Below are 11,595 nucleotides of genomic sequence, written 5' to 3' on the forward strand. Positions count from 1 at the left end.
GGTCTCACCTCCCACTCCAGAACCTTCGTTCACAAGTAAACTTACAGTTCTGGAGAGGGAGGTCTCAACCTTCCGGACTCACCAGTGGTAGCTAGGCAGATGCTTCAGGGGGCTTGAAGATGAAGTCCAGCGACCACAGCATCGAAAGCTCCCTGTAAGCCGAGGAGAGCATAGTAAGAGCTGAAGACAGAGTCGCTTCTCCAATTCATTCTGGACATGATTTCTTGTATCGATACTCCATTGTATAGCAGTCTTGATGAAGCTTGCCCCCTTATAGAGTGAAAATTCGTTGACTGTTTAGTTGCATTTGGGTCGGCTCTGAAAATGCACTCCCTAAAAAGTTGTCTCATTTTTTGTAGAGACATTATCTTGAAGTGTTCATCTAGCCATATGTGGTCTTTCCTGTCTATGTTTCTTTCCATACAGACTTTGTTGGTGTATTCCAAATAGAAGTTCAATTGTCTGACTGGACATATTTTTGGTCTGTTAGGAAGCTTCCTAAAGCTGATCTCTATTGGCGTGTAGTTGTTCTTTTGGTTTTTGGCCATGAAGGAAGGGTGGTTCCGTAAGACAATGTGTTCTGGGGTGAAGGTGCTCCTGGAAATGCTGAGATTGTTAAATTGATTAGCTCTTAAAGGGCAAGCTAAGGCTACTAGGAACAAGGTTTTCTGTGTCAGTAGTAAGGTAGAGTTATCTTTCGTGGTGTTGAGAAATGAAATTACTTTGTCTAGATCCCAGCCAGGGAACTGGTGAGAATTTCTAGGTTTCCTTCTATTAACTCCCGATATCATTGCTTTGACATATTTGTCCTCTGCAAGACAGTAACCTGGGAAATAGCCTGACAAGATAGGACCTAAAGCTGCTCTGTAGCTCTTCAGGGTGTTGTATGACAGACCCTTGTCTATAAGGTGATTGAAAAATAAAATAATTGCTAACAGGGGAAATTTGTTGTCTCTTCCATACTCCTTGTGAATGAAACTTTTAAAAATGTTGTATAGGTTTTCATACTTGTGCAAGGAGCTGTCCCTCAAGCTGACAGCAATTTTGGAGCAAACCTCAGGAGGAAAGACGTTAGGGAGCTGATCCTTTAAATTTTGAAGGCGATCAAAGTTGATTGGAGCTTTGCTGAGGGTGAGATACAATCCTTGAGAACTATCTGGTAGTCTTCGATCTTCACAATATATCGTTTGTGCTGCTTCGCGACTGACTTCACTAATGGAATCCATGGTTCCGTCCCCTGCGATATGGTGCAGAAAAGCATATTATTATTGCATTCTTTATTGATTTTAAAAGCTACTTTGTGTAGTAAGAATCCTGGTGGAAAGGCATAGAGGGGTGTTGATCCCTTCCAGCTAATCGTAAGTGCATTATTGCTGATGGCTTTTTGATTTGGAAGAGATGAACAGAACTTTTTGCACTTAGTATTGAAACCATTTGAGAACAGATCTATTTCTGGGGTGAAATTGAAGTCAGAGCAGATTAAGGAGAATAGACTGTCACTGAGGGAAGTTTCTGTGTGAATGGAACCCAGGTCCCTGGAAAGTGAGTCTGCGATGGTGTTACTTACTCCCCTGATCCATCTGGAATTTATCTGTATGTTGTGATCCTTCATGGTACTAAGTATTTTCCTGACTAGTTCATGGGCTAACTTGTTTCTGATACTACCCTGTTTCTTTATCCAACAATTAGTAACCTTTGAATCAACATGTATTAAGACTACCTTGTTGTATAACCTTGTGATGAAGTGTTCCAAAGAATAGAAGCAAGCTAATAACTCTCTTACATTGATGTGAAGGGAGGATTCTTCATTTGTCCAAGTTCCATTTATTGAGAGCATATTACCCGCTATTACTAATGCACCTCCCCAACCCTGGTTGGAAGCGTCAGTGAAAAGTTCTGCATCTATCTGTGGTTTTGGAATGTTAATCTCTCTGTACATTTGTCTCTGTTCCCATGGCTTTAGGTATTTTTTGAAGGTGTGGGGAATGATTTTGTACCCTGAATTAAAATAACTGTGGTACCTGTGGAGATATTTAAGATGGAATCTTCCCAAGCTTGTATAGGATGCACTAAAATTTAAAGCTCCGATTAACATTTGATAGGAATGCAGGTCGGATTTAACAGAGTTGGAGAAAGCTTTGGCCAATTCGACACACTTCTCTATGTTTTTCCCACTGGGATTCATAGTTTTCTTAATCATATTGTAATGCACTCCTAAAAATTCAATTCTTTGAGTCGGTTCAATTGTAGATTTTTTAAGTGAGATATTCCATCTTAAGTCTGACAAGATCTTAATGACTAGCTGAATGTGATATTTACATTTTACATAATCTTTTGCTAATATGAGAATGTCATCAAGATAGTTGAATATTAAGATGTTATATGAGGTTCTAATATACTTGATCACTGTGTACATTATTTTTGAAAAAATATAAGGTGCTGTCTTTAGTCCAAAGGGTATCACAGTCCATTTGAACTTCCTTTTACCTAGTTTGAAGGTTAGAAATTTCTGGCTACTTGCATGTAATGGAATGTGCCAATAAAGGGATTTTGACGTAGGAAAAATCTATTTCTGGGCGAGGGACCTGTGCCGCCCAGTGAATAAGCTCCATTTAAGCACTTATTCTTAGGTAATTTACTGCTAAATATACCAGAGAAAAAATGTAAAGGAGTGCTAGGTTAACTAGCTCGCTCACCTATTGGTGTCGGTATAAAATTGGGCGTATATTCCAGAGGTCCCGCACTATTTAGATTAATCCACGACAGAGAACCCCAATAGAGGAGAGCCGTTCAACCTCACTCGGTACTACTACAATGCATCCGCTCAGAACCCAACTCCTTAGCACCCAAAGTTTGGGGACTCCAAGGGAGAGGAGCTGGGAGGGTTCACTGGGCGGCACAGGTCCCTCGCCCAGAAATAGATTTTTCCTACGTCAAAATCCCTTTTCTGGGCTCGAACCTGTGCCGCCCAGTGAATCTATACAAGAGAAAAATGTCACCAAACTTGCAAAATAAAGGAAAAAACATAAGCGTAAGAGAAATACAGGATGCTTTAATCAGAGATGAGTACCAAAAAACAATTATAAGGGTATCTTAAATATGAACATAAATCCAATAAGGTAGGTATAATAATGCCGTGAGTGATAATATATACAGATACTCAGGAGCATAAAAATTTACAAATATAATAACAGTATTCAGGTGCGAGACCAACGAATACAATAGGGTATAAATGAGGCAGGTAAGAGGGAGAGATAAAGAGTCAAGGCATTAACCTGTGAGTTACTCGGGAGTAACTACGCTCCCTGCGGCTACTGTAGAAAATTTTAGGGCTTCCAAATGTTTAAGGTAGTGTTTCTTGAACACTGACGGTGATTTCCACCCTGTATACCTGGAAAGGTCTGTAAAATTCATGTGGTGAAAGAAGTTCACCGAGGTGGCAACCGCCCTGATATCATGTGCAAGAGGAAAAGAGTCAGGGTTAGCTTGTTTAATAAAATACAAAATTTGTTGCCTGATCCCTTTAATAGTAATGGTACCGCCTTGTTCTCTAACGAATAGAGGCCCCGAGGAGTTAGAGGAGGTCCGGGATAGATAAGACCTAAGAGTAGTGACAGGGCACAGCGACGGATCTTGCGTGAGGGGAACAATTTTCCAGGAGGTCCATCTGTTTTGAGGGTCTTCATTCTTAGCCAAAAAGAATTTGTTAGGAGAAAGAAGGACCTCTCCTGAAGGCAGAAAGTCAATATGACCCGGGTCTCTCGACAAGGCTGCCAATTCAGAAATTCTTGCCCCGGAAGCCAAGCTCACTAGGAAAAGTGTTTTCCTGAGAAGGGGCATGTAATCACAAGAACTGTTAATGGTATCAGAAGCCAATTTGAGTACGTCATTAAGGAACCAGGTCACCGGGGTAGGACGAGTAACCGGTTTCAGTCTGGCACAAGCTTTCGGAATTGAAGCTAACAAAGAGTCGGTTAAGTCTATGTTAAAACCCACTAGGAAGATCTTTTTCAGAGCCGATTTAATAGTGGTGATAGTATTGGCTGCCAGACCTGATTCTAATAAAGATCTAAAGAAAGTGACTGTAAGGTTCAAGTTCATACAGTTCACGTCTGAGTCTATTAAAAATTTTGCCAACTTTTTAACTGCAGAGTCATACTGACGGATGGTGGAATCCCGTTTATCTGATTCTAGGAACAAGGTGTTTTGAGGATCAATATTGGCACCATGCATAGCCGCAAACTTCATAAAGTCCATAAAGTTAGGGCGCTCTGAATGTTTGAGAAAGCGTACACAACGCGTGTTTGTACTATCTGAGACAGAACCGGATTGGGTATCGGGTGAGGGTATAGTCTCAACTCCCGCAGGAGAGGATACCAGTTGCTCTTGGGCCAGTTGGGTGCGACCAAGGCTACTTGTCCCTTGAAGGATCTCAGTTTGTCTAGAACTTTCAGCAAAAGATTCACCGGGGGAAAGAGATAAATCTTTTCCCAGTTGTCCCAATTCTGTGACATGGCGTCTGTGGCGTAAGCCTGAGGGTCTAGATTGGGAGCCACATATACTCTCAATTTGTGGTTGGATTCCGTGGCGAAGAGGTCCACTTGGAGACCGGGAACCTGAGAGAGAATCCACCGAAATGACTTTAGATCGAGTGACCATTCCGATTCTAGAGGGGAGGTCCGGGACAGGGCGTCTGCCACTACATTCCGGACTCCCGCCAGGTGGACAGCTGAAAGATGCCAACGGTTCGAGGCTGCTAGGGAGAATATGGCTATTAGAACATGGTTCAGAGGCCCTGACTTTGACCCGCCTCTGTTGAGGCAGCGGACCACCACTTCGCTGTCGAGGACCAGACGAAGGTGTTGTTTCTTGGGAAGAGCGAGACGTTTCAGGGTTAGAAGAACTGCCATGGCCTCTAGCACATTGATGTGAAAATGGCGGAACAAGGGAGTCCAAAGACCTTGAACTTTCTTGAGCTGAGAATAGCCGCCCCAACCTGATAGGGATGCGTCTGTGTGAATGATTAATTCCGGGGGCGGAAATCGAAGGGGAACTGACTTTGACAGACTGTTTGCTCTTGTCCAAGGAAGAAGTCTTTCCCGTAGAATGGGAGGAAGGCGGACTTTCCTGTCCCGGAGCTTCCGGTTCGCCCTCGAACGCCAGACACGATTGATATCTTTCAATTTTGCCTTCAGAAGAAGATCCGTCACTGAGGCAAACTGAAGGGAACCCAGAATCTTCTCTTGAAGCCGTCTGGAACTTACTTTGTCTTTGAGAAAGCGTTTGGTGTTTCTTGCAATCTCTAACCTCTTGGGTCTGGGAAGACACAGAGTATGAGATATAAGATCCCATTGCAGGCCGAGCCATTGGAACTTCGATTTTGGAAGAAGACGGGACTTCTTGAAGTTGATCTGGAAGCCTAGAGATTGAAGATAATGGATGACTTTGTGAGTGGCTTTTAGGCAATTTTGGGAGGTGTCTGACCAAATGAGCCAGTCGTCCAGATAGGCTACTACTTGAATCCCTTGATTCCTGAGTTCCTGAACAGCGACTTCTGCTAGCTTTGTGAAGATCCTTGGGGCAATGTTGAGCCCGAAAGGCATCACCTTGAAGGAGTAACTTTTGTCCCCTAAGCGAAAGCCTAGGTACGGACGGAAGTGTCTCGCTATCGGGACGTGATAGTAGGCGTCTGTAAGATCGATAGAGGTGGTGACGGCCCCACGGGGAAGTAAGGTCCGCACCTGCGAGACGGTAAGCATTCGAAACTTGTCGCATTGAATGGACAAGTTGAGAAGGGATAGATCTAGAATCACTCTTCTCTTGTCTGAATCCTTCTTCGGAACACTGAACAGCCGACCTTGAAACTTCAGATGTTTCGTTTCTTGTATGGCATTCTTTTGTAAAAGTTCCTGGACAAATTCGACCAGGTCCGGAGTGGAATGTTGACGAAATTTGTTCGGAGGAGGAGGTCCTTGAATCCAACTCCACCCTAGTCCCTTGGAGATGATACTGAACGCCCAGGGACTGAACCTCCATTTGTTGCGGAAGGCATAGAGCCTCCCCCCTACCTGCTGCACCTCAGTATTGGTTTGAGGAGTTGCCTCCACGTCCGCCTCGGAAGTTCTTTCCTCTGCGAAAGGCTCTTCCCCTGCCTTTGTTCTGGTTAGAGCCACGGTGGTAGCCTCTACCTCTACCATAACTCTGGGAAGAGCTATGAGCCTCGTAGGACTGGTTAAAGGCAGGGGAAGTGGCGGAGGCACCAGAAAGCTGGCTCTTAGGTAGCAGAACGGTGACATAGTCATCCGAAGGAGCCCGAGAGGTGGAAGGCTGTGCAGGGGCAACAGAAGATGGAGGAAGAGGCAGCCGGAAGTTGGATGAAGCACTCTGTTGTTGCCTGAACTGGGTGGAGGTATATGGTCTAAGCTTCTTCCTACCCCGGGCTTGATAATTTGCGGGGTCATACTTGCGTTTAGGGGTCAAACCCCAACGGGCTTTAAGGCTCTGATTAACCCTAGTGGCCTCCGCCAAGACTTCCTCTACGAGATCCTCGGGGAAGAGATTTGAACCCCAACAGGAGGACCGGATGAGTTTATTAGGTTCATGCCTAATCGTCGCCTCAGCTAGAACATGCTTGCGACATCTGCGTTTAGCAGTAGCAAAGTCATATAAGTCATAATATAACGACTGTAGCGTAGCCTTGTTGAGAGACTTAAAAATACTCTCCGTATCGTAAGTCAAGGCTATCGACTCCGTGGATGTGGCCAGGTTTAGAGTACGGCCCACACGTAGGCGGGAATCATATTCCTGTTTAATGAGAGATTCCGGGAGACGGGGAAGCTTCTCACTAAACAAGACTGAGGCACAGTCTGCTGCAAGCTTGCCGGAGGTAAAGGTGGTATGGACGTTGTCCCAACACTCAATACCTGAGGGAAGAAGGAGGGAGATTGGATCCACCTCTCGGATGGGAGGCAAGGGCTTCTCCTCCAGAGCATATTGAAAGGCAAGCTCTGCCACCTTATTGACGCATGGAGTCAAGGTGTTCTTGTCCATTAAGAACATCGTAAAGGAGCTTTTATGAGGCGTCAGCATGGTGTTAGTGCAGCCGATGTCATTCAAAAATCTGGCCCAAACAGATTGGGCTTGCTCCTTCGGGAAGATGACCGTCTCTTTGGGGACCTTGTCTAATCGGACTAAAGCTTCCTCGGTAAGTCTGGCATAACCATGAAATGGAAATGCCAGACCCGGAGGAAAGAATTCAAAGTCCTCTAGAGGGCGAGTGCCAAGGCCCTCCAGAGTCAACATTCCGTCTGAGAACGGGGAATGAAGAGCCATCCGCCAGGGGTTGTTCTTGGCAAACGGCGGGAGCTTAGAGGCATCCGGTATGAGAGAGCTTTGGACTCTCTCCGGAGCTCCTTGCTCTAAAGCCCCAATTCTCTGACCGAAGTTAGAGAACATCGTGTCCATCCTCGACTGCATCTCCGAAACCAACTTTTCCTGCATCTCCGACACGATGCGAAGCATAGCTGATTCGGAAAGGCCCGGGCTAGCAGCAGGAGGGGCGGAAGGAACTCCCGGGTCGTGAGACTTAGAGGAGGAACCAGAGGTCTTTGAAGACGGGTTTGTACCAGGTTTAGAGCCATGAGAAGTCTTGTGAGGCTTGCGAGCTTTGGGTAAGGTCCTTGAAGTAGACTTATCCTTAGGGGGAACCGGGTATGAACGTTGAGACGAATCACGGTCCCCAGAAAATCCAAGAAAGGAAGAGCGATCAGAAGAAGAAGAAAGAGCGGGGCTGAGGATAGGAATCTCAGCGCCGGACACACCTGCCTCACTTACCACCCTACCTGTATCCGGCTCGTCTAGCAACATTGGTTCGACGTCCAGGTTCATGGAGGCAACATTGTCCTCCAGACCTCCGGGGGCGTCCGATGGATCTTGCTCTGGGTCGATGAGACCCGTTATAGTGGCATCAATGTGGGCAATGATGGGAGCTGCCACATGCCTAGCCACAGCAGCTGAAGACTTGGCGTTGGGGTAAACCATGGTGCAGTAGTCCTCAGATAGGACGTACGGCCGCTTAGACTTTACATTCCGGGCAAAACCACCAACCCACACCTTCAGTGTGGCCCGAGCCGCAGACTTTTGCTCCGGGGATGCCTGAAATAATAGTGGGAATTATAAAAGGGAAACTCCCAATGGTCCTTCAAGACCATAGATATCTTACTAATAGTAAATAAAATAAGAAGGCAATATAGCCAACGGGACTCACCGAGTCAGAACCAAGGGTAGTGATGAGGTCGAAGCAAATCACACAGTTATCCGGGTGCCATACCACAACGTCTTCCAGTTGAACCCCACAAGGGGCGTGAGATCGGCAGACGGAGTGGCCACAAGGCTGGTGCAGAACAGCTGCACAGGCCGGCGTCAGACAATGCACCATCTGTAAAAAGAATAGTATATGAGAAACTGTAATTCTCTTAATTAGGGGCGGGTCTGGAGGACCCGGGCCTAACATAGGTCTAACACAAGATTAGAGCCTAACTACTATTCTATAAGTGGCCTAACATAGGTCTAACACAAGAATAGAGTTTAACTATACTATTCTTTTAAGTAGGGCCTAAAATAGGTCTAACACAAGATTAGACTGTAAAAAATAAAATAAAAATTTTTTTTTTTTTTTTTTTTTTTTTTTTTTTTTTTTTTTTTTTTTTTTTTTAGGGGCGGGTCCGGAGGACCCGGGCCTAACATAGGTCTAACGCAAGGTTAGAGCTTAACTATAATATTCTTACATAGGGGCGGGACCGGGGGTCCCGGGCCTAAACATAAGTCTAACTTGAAACTAAAGTATAGCCATCCATTCCGGTCAAGCCGGGAGCATAAAAAAGGATGCAAAAACAAGGAATTAAGACACATAGTGTCTGATTTCCCGGGGTGGGGTAGACCCCGGGCCGGGAAATAAAGGTATATTCAATACCAATTCCTTTAGGGACTCCGGGGTAGTGATCTGTCATATATAATCATCATAGGAAATGTTATAAAATAATAGGGGGGCGGAACTGTAACTAAGAACTGCCAATCGAACCCGGAGGGTTTCGTATAACATAAGCCAGAATGAAAAGTGAATATAAAATAGGGTACACCGGGATCCAACTCTGTAGACCGGTGGCCAACCAGACTAGACAGAGACTAAACCGCTGGGCCACCCGGAGGACAAAGTCCATAAACACTTAACTACCCCCTCTAAAAGGAGGGAAGGCAACGGTCCCTTAGTGGAGGGGGGAGAAGCCTAGCCTCCCACCTAGCTAGAGGGGGAGCGTGGGGGAGGATCACGTGATACGAGGCAGCAGGGCTACCAACTGACGATCCCCAATCAGACAGATCAAACGGAGTAATGGCACAAATATTCATTATAATAATAATAATAGCGTTAAATATATGAATAAACACATAGAAAATTTTTGGGCAAGGCATGCAACATAAATAATTAAATCACAAAAGACACACCTGATGGCTAAAATAACATTGCCGCCTTAGCACGGTCGGCAGCCATAGCGATACGTAAATGATATCGGCCCAAAATTTGAACCACGAGGATTCTAAACGCTAAATAATGAATATTCACAATAACAAATAATATTTGATAATAAAAATAATACACATAGTAACACCGCAAGTGAAAATTAAAAGCTCTCAAAAACAGGAGTACCAACTGTAGTGAAATCAAGCAAGATCGGTATGAACGAAGAGAATAAACTCCTATAATATAAATATTAAACGATCTAGGTTGCTCAAAACACAGTAAAATCCAGCTTGGTACTTAACTTAGACGGTGTCTCCTGGGAAACCGACGAAGAAGCCATAATTCACTAGAAAATATCCAAAAGCGAGAGCACCAGAAAAAAAGCGGGTTACTTTGAACGTTGTGCTAAAAGGAGTTGGGTTCTGAGCGGATGCATTGTAGTAGTACCGAGTGAGGTTGAACGGCTCTCCTCTATTGGGGTTCTCTGTCGTGGATTAATCTAAATAGTGCGGGACCTCTGGAATATACGCCCAATTTTATACCGACACCAATAGGTGAGCGAGCTAGTTAACCTAGCACTCCTTTACATTTTTTCTCTGGTATATTTAGCAGTAAATTACCTAAGAATAAGTGCTTAAATGGAGCTTATTCACTGGGCGGCACAGGTTCGAGCCCAGAAAGCATCTTTTAAATCTAGTTTGCAGGCCCAAGAGTTTAGATGTAGATAGGGAAATATAGTATTGGCCTTGAGCATGGTAAAAGAAGGTTTTTTAATCATGGTGTTGAGCACTTTCATGTCAAAGATTAGTCGTACTGTTCCATCTGGTTTGAATTTATAAAATATGTGGTTGGAGTAGTAAAAGGAAGTTCTGGGGATCTGCTCTATGACACCTAGTTTTAGCAGTCTGTCACATTCACTTTCCAATATTTTACGCTTGTTAATTGAATAAAATCTATCTTTACCTGTTCTTTTTAATGACCTCTGGGCTTTAAGTTTATTATTAAACGGAATTCTCACCCCTTCATTGATAATTTTACAAGCAAAAGAGGCATTAGGAAGCTTTCTCCAACTATCAATATTCATCAATAATGACTTACCTATCCTATTCTCTGGGGGGCTCTGGGAGGAGTTATTCATTGGTTTTGAGGCCAAAGGCGAGGTCTCTTTACTTCTATCTTGATTTATAGCATTTGGCCCAATGTCATGATGGTCTGGTGCGGAGCAAAGCTCGTTATTATCTGGTGCTGAGCAAAGCTCATTAACCACTGGTGCTGAGCAAAGCTCGTAATTAACTGGTGCTGAGCAAAGCTCATTAACTGGTGCTGAGCAAAGCTCATTATTAACTGGTGCAGAGTAAACATCGTTATCAACTGGTGCATAGAATACTGGTGCTGAAAAAATTTCTCTTTGAACTGGTGCGGAGCATGGCTCAATTTCTAGGGTCTTTCTTTTCTCTGGCTCCTGAACTATTAGCTTGTCCATTTTGTGACCTCCCCCCCCTGTACCCACCTCGCCTATTACCTCTTCTAAGTGGCTGAGACTTGAATCTAAAGTTAGGGTTACCTTTGAGGAAACTGAACCTTCTTCCCTGAAATCTGCCCCCGAAGTTGAATTTCCTACCCCTGAAGTTTGCTGCCCCTCCTCTGAGGAGGGGACCTTTGTGAAAGCAGGCAGCAATGGCTGATTTTTGGTCTTCAGTTAAATTCCAAACTTCTTTAATGTCTGCTTTGATTATAAGATCTCTTACTTCTTCCTTGAGGTATCTAGGAAGTGCTCTGCTTCTGAAATTTCTTATCAAATTTTGTATGAGGTCTATGCTCCTCCTTAGGGGACCAATAATAATTTTGGACAAAAAATCAATGTCATTTACTTTGGAGGGGTATACAATGTGTGCCAGTGCTGCATGCCCTTGAAAGGCAGAAATACTCATTTTAATATTTTCAATGTCATAAAAAAATTTTCTCTTATAACTGTCATCAAATACCTTACCTTCAGGCCAGAAATTCAACTTTGGAGTATTAATTAATTTAAAAAAGTCTGAGAACTCCTTATTTTGACTACTAACAAAGAATTTATC

This window comes from Palaemon carinicauda, chromosome 12, assembly GCF_036898095.1.
Source record: "Palaemon carinicauda isolate YSFRI2023 chromosome 12, ASM3689809v2, whole genome shotgun sequence".
Classification (NCBI taxonomy): Eukaryota; Metazoa; Arthropoda; class Malacostraca; order Decapoda; family Palaemonidae; genus Palaemon; species Palaemon carinicauda.